This window comes from Arctopsyche grandis, chromosome 5 (genome assembly GCF_051622035.1).
Source record: "Arctopsyche grandis isolate Sample6627 chromosome 5, ASM5162203v2, whole genome shotgun sequence".
Classification (NCBI taxonomy): Eukaryota; Metazoa; Arthropoda; class Insecta; order Trichoptera; family Hydropsychidae; genus Arctopsyche; species Arctopsyche grandis.
In genome coordinates this window covers 4737844-4744212 of record NC_135359.1, presented here as the reverse complement: position 1 = coordinate 4744212, position 6369 = coordinate 4737844, and positions in this window count along the sequence as shown.

The window sequence follows — 6369 nt, the reverse complement described above, 5'->3', positions numbered from 1 at the left end:
TTTGATTCTTCGCTCTTTAGAGATGAATTTTTCAATTCCGCTTTCGTAAAATCAGTTTTTCATACACAGCACACCCAATATTAGCACTCACAATACGCCACTGATTTACACATTGTAACGTGACGTTCGTAATCGTCCTGTCAGTTGGCAGTGGCTGCCAGTTTTTTTGAATGGCAACACCCAGGCAGAGAGCTCTTAACGCGGGAACGCAGACGAGAGCCAGTATAGAGTTCGTCTCCTGTCTCTTCCGCCAGCTTCATTTATTTATTATTTATTTTATCTTTAATTTATACCAGGAAGGCCTAACAGGTAACCCAATGTACTTTCCTGGCCAGAAAAATTGTACATATGATACAAATATTATTAGTATTGTTGCGTAGGGGTGGGTGGAGGATCCAAGTAAAAAGGCCAACCGTCGTTTCACAGCATTTATTGATGATTCAGGAGATACACGCAGTGTCACTGCTAAGTCCAGAATGACCTGATATCGCCTACGTACCGCCTTATAAGGGGTAGATCTCTCAGGACGTCTAATCTGTTTACCTACTGTATAGTCACGTATTCGGATATGTATTCACACGGTATGAGAAGTGCAATCATTGTTTAGCTTTCATGCACTTAGCTTGTCGCTAATCCCTTAAACCACTAACACCGGTCTCACGGTCTCTCAGGACGTCTACCCGTCTTAATCCGATCGCATTTACTCGGCTGCTCTGTTTAGTATACGTTACATTGCCCCCCTCTTAGGTCAAATCGTCCCGATTGATCAACAAATCCTAACTGATAAATCTACCGTAGTAGTTACATTTATATCCGATATCAGTCACAGTTACATTTAAAATTACAGCCGTTATCTTTACAGTGAATACATTAGCGCGTCGTTACAATGGAAACAATTACATTTAAATTCTATTACCGTTACATTAACGTTACCTTTACAATTTAAATTCTGTTACAGTTAAATTACCGTCACCTTTACAATGGAGACAATTACATTAAACTTTCGTTACACTTCAATTACGTCACCTTTACATTGGAAACAATTACGTTAAACTTTCGTTACACTTCAATTTACGTCACCTTGACAATGGAAACAAAAACATTTAAAATTTCGTTACACTACGATTTACGTCACCTTTACAATGGAAACAGTTTCATTACATTTCTAATCGCCTAAAATTAGTCATCCGATGTTCTACATTTGGAAATCATTATTTGTTAGCTAGTCGGTCCAAAGTTTCTCACGTGTTTGGTCCATGTTGCTCGTATCACCAAAGTCCAAATTTGCTATGGCAGCCCCGTATTCCTATCATGTGGTCCAGCATCCTGCTGCAGACCAACGTTCAACCCAGAACGTGCTCCAAAGCCATGTCCCACAAGAATCGCTCCCATCCTCACAAAAGTGACTTGGTCCATGTCTCTCGTGTCACCCTCGTCCAAATTTGCTACGGTGGCCCAGTGTTCCTATGTCATGTGGCCCAGCATCCTGCTGCAGACCAACGTTCAACCCAGAACGTGCTCCAAAGCCATGTCCCACAAGAATCGCCACCATCCTCACAAAAATGACGGTTGACCCTGGAAAATGTGCACCCCTCAGTCTGCCACTCTGTTGGTGGTGCTTCTTTTCCGTTCCCTTGACCCTGGAAAATGTGCACACCTCAGTCTGCCACTCTGCTGGTTGTATTTCTTTTCCGTTCCATTGACCTTGGTAAATGTGCACCCAACAGTCTGCCACTCTGTTGAATGTGCTTCTTTTCCGTTCCATTGACCCAACTGAAATCCATTTCTTTCTGATGTATTTTCCCGTTACATCTGCGAGATGATCTAAACACTGCTGCAACTGTCCATGTATTTTTTCAGGTACTCGTGTTTCCACTAGTTTCCAACTAGATTTTTTTTCGATGTTGACGTATATCAATTGTTCCACTCTCTCTCGTTGAAGTCGCGATCTGGCGTTTCTTCGGTTTCAAATGCCCTCACGTGGTTGATCCAAGTCGCTCGTTTCCCCAACGTCCAAATTTGTTGCGGTGGCCCCGTCTTCCTGTCATGTGGCCCAGAATCCTGCTGCAGACCAACGTTCCACCCAGAACGTGCTTCCGTTGCCATTCCCTCTGAAGCGGTGCCTCTATCCTCCCAAAAGTGACTTGATTGACTCCGCCGACTGACCAACCAACATTTATCCAATCTGATAAATGTGCCTCTCTGCCGTTGCCTGGTTCCGATTGAATTCCATTTCAATCCATTTACGTTCCAACTCTTCCAATTAGACTCGACTAGTTTCCAATTAGATTTTATTTTTAATTTGTTGCCATCTGCCGTCAAAAAACAGTTGAAGGGAATAGTGGCTTGTAATCGACATCTCTCAGTTGTAGTCGATCTCCGCTCCTTTTCTGACGACGATGCTTTCCCGTGGATCGTCGTCACCTACAGCCGCTAATTCTTGCTACTTGCGGCGAATTGGCGAACTGCCCTCGTCCCGGTCGCCCTTTGGATGACTCTGCAATTGCCGGATGCTGCTCTCCGATGTTGCCCTTGACAACGCCCCAAGTTGTCCTCTCCCGGGAGCACTTGTACGAAACCTCCCGTTTCGTAACCTCCTTCCGTCATCCCGATGAATTCTCGGCGGCCACCGCCGATAATGTCAAAGTCGAGTTGCAGTGATAACTGCAATTCGACAACCGAATATGTGATGACCGATTCTGTGTGTTGCAGTGAAAACTGCATTTTTTTATTTCGTGTCTCCATGGCTCGAACTCTCTCCTACAGCTCCCGAGGATGGCTTCGCTGTAGCTTCTCTTCCTTCGCTGATGACTTTGTTCCACGGCCCATCTTGGATCCCACTTCTGACACCAGTGTTGCGTAGGGGTGGGTGGAGGATCCAAGTAAAAAGGCCAACCGTCGTTTCACAGCATTTATTGATGATTCAGGAGATACACGCAGTGTCACTGCTAAGTCCAGAATGACCTGATATCGCCTACGTACCGCCTTATAAGGGGTAGATCTCTCAGGACGTCTAATCTGTTTACCTACTGTATAGTCACGTATTGTTTAGCTTTCATGCACTTAGCTTGTCGCTAATCCCTTAAACCACTTACACCGGTCTCACGGTCTCTCAGGACGTCTACCCGTCTTAATCCGATCGCAGTTACTCGGCGGCTCTGTTTAGTATACGTTACAGTATTATACAAAGTACATAAATACATATCAATTAATATCCACAGAGACATCTATGGTCAAATTGTAAATTTGCAGCAATTTAAACAATTCAGAGAAATTCAGTAAATACATATCAATTAACATCCACATTTCATGGTCCACTTTTGTAAATTTGCAGCATTTTATACAATTCAGCGAAATTCGAGATTGCTGAAAGCTCGAAATTTTGCGAGAAAAGGGGTAAGGCTGCCAATTTGTTGGAACCGTTTCAATTAAAATCAGATAAATGGGCAAACTCTCAATTTTTTTATTGGCAAAACTTTTTAGTGATCGCCAATTTAGTAGTTGGTGGTCACCAATTATAGGACGGGTGAAAGGTTTCGACCGTTTCCCAGCCTATGGAAATTCAGTTGAGTTTGAAAGAGGATCGTTTATTTTCGTTCAACTGGTACAATGGTTATTGTATGTACGAAGAGGTTTCTTCGGAGATGTGATCTGGTTGGACTCCAGAGATTCACTCTGGTGTTTGGGGCTGGCGTATCGCTTTATATACCTTCTGGCTTGAAGCGTGTCGTGTGCATATCCTTTGTTCTTCGGGCACGTGTACTCGAGACGTGCGTTTGATAGCTTTGGGGTCAGTGCCAGGACGATGTCCGTATGAGAATGGGGTCATGCGCTTTCTTTGTTTCCAAGACACGTGTGTAAGAAGCACGTGTCGACCTATTTTCGAGGCGCGTATTTTATGGGTTCATGCGCCACACATAAATGCTTTTTCTTCGTTTCCAGAACATGTGTGGTTTTATTGTTTTACGATCGAGCGGTGAACTCTCTCTTCTGGAATGGTCGTTGCCCTTGAGTTTAGCGTTTTTGAACAGGATCGATGATGGGATCGCTGGTTTTGATATAATAGCACGAGTTGTACTATATTCCTACAACTTCATCACAGCTGCGCCCATCTAGACGAGGATTGCTGACCAGGAACCTTGCGACAAATACACGACAGCCCAGGTCAGTCAATCTGTTCCCTTTGACCCCCACCACGGAACGAACACACCTGGAAGGACGATACACGTGTTGCGATGCACTATCTGGCTCTCCCAGCGTGAGTCGTATTAGCGCATAAACACGTTCGTTACAACATGTATGTACGGACGCCAGGTGCTCAGTCGAGAGACACCTGAAGTCGGTTTGTGAGATAGCTCGTGGTAAGCGTGGGCGGGGCTGGTTTCCTCACGGTGCCTACCTTCGTCGTCGGTGGTCTGGTCTCTGCTGATGATGGCTGCTCTGCTCTGTCCCTTTCTCTTTCGTACAGTGGGCGTGGGATGCGTGATGTGGAAAAAGGGCGGGAGATATATAACAATGAAAACAGGTCGTAAATCTGATCACAATGATTATATTTCCACGTTGAATGTACAAAGAGCAAACAGGGGGAAAGAGGGGGGGGGGGAGTCAACAAAGAAACCACGCGTGATTTTGAGGTTAGCCACGCGTAGCTGAGTTGTCTGCCTTCGGTACGAAGACAGACCAGGCTTCCTCTGGTGCACACCGGACGGATACTGGAGCTGGTCTCCAAGTGTCGTCAACCATCACCAGCCTCTAGCTGGTGATTTCGGTGGCGAGGAGCTAACCACGTAAACACCCACCATGTTTACACGAAGACCGTTATCGAACTACTGTCAGTCTGTTGGCTGTCAGGATGGCCAGCACAAAAATATGGTAATTGGACTATTCGTCACATTGGGGTGGTCACAAAGACAATTTTTGCCATGAAAATCGCGAATACACAATATTTAGCATTCAAGTTCTCGTTACTATGATAGTTATCGTTAGTATGATGGACTTTTCGGCTGCCAGATGTTCCGTTATAGAGATTTTAGTGACTTTGTGACGAGTAATTTGTGACCAGTAATCACCGAACCGAAATATATATCGGCCAAATCGTGGGTCGTAAGGCCACGAAAGCCGATCATCAGACATAGTCTGAACAATGTATTTCTTTTCATTTCGTGGGCTTTTCAAAAAATCTCTTTTTACCGATTGCACAAGTGTGTGCACAATCCAGGCCACTAGTGATGTATAAAGGTAGTCGTTAAAATGAGAAGTGAGAAATATGAATTGATGTCGATTTGTTTACTGTTTGTCGACGACGAGTGACAAGCAGTGTAGTAAGAAGGCTTAGGCCGTGGTTGATGTTGATTGGGCCACGTGTTTATATGCGCAGAGTGTCAGTTCGCGGGAAGGCGTAGTTGTCCTCGGTTCGTTGCAGAGGTCGTTCGTTTCGGCCGGTCTGTGGCGCCCCCGAAGCCTTCGCCCCGCCGCCTCCGCCCCCCCGCCCACTGCCGATTGCGCCCCCCGTGTAGCCTTTCAGCCCCCTCCTTTCGCATCTTCTGCTTCTTCTGCTTGTTGGGACCGAGAAGAGCTGGAGGGCGCATGCGCACGCAACTCATCACCGATGCTTCGCGCCACTATTCAAACATCGCACGGTAAACAATCTTCTTTATTTTTTCTCTTATTTCTCATTTATTTATACTCGACTCTTCGCCGCAAATCACTACTACTAAATATCTCTATTTGCACTATATCTACGTCGCATTTCCGATTCATTCATTCGATACTAATTCAGAATTGAACATTTCAATTTACGCGCCATTTTTAACCAACTAAAACACTCGACTGCTTTACTATTCAAAGCGTATGTAATTTGTATACATGTGTACATAAATGCAAGTATGCAATTAATTAAAGTCACGTTTAATGTGTATGTATTTTTTTTATTGCCTGTTTGCGATAGTTATTATGAAAGTGTATTTTGTGATCATTTAAAACCTAATACTATTCATTGGTAGACTTAAAAAATATTTTTTATTTACTTTCGTTTCACGTTTTAAAACAACAACAGTGGAGTGTTTGCAATAGCTTTATCTCACTTTAATGATAATTTCTTAAATAATACATTCTTATACTTACAGTGATACCTAATTTTAACAGGAAAACATCACATCTGTATTATTTTTGATGAATAATATATTAATTGAAGTCACTATTTCAAGATGGTTTTTTTTTTTTTACCACAAACACAAACAAAAGCATCACAGGTAAAATACCAGACAGGAATTGGTAGCATAATAATATACATTATTATAAACAGGAGCACCATTTAAAGTACATAAAGCTATCTACAATGTTACAGTATTCCTATTTTTCATCTCTAGA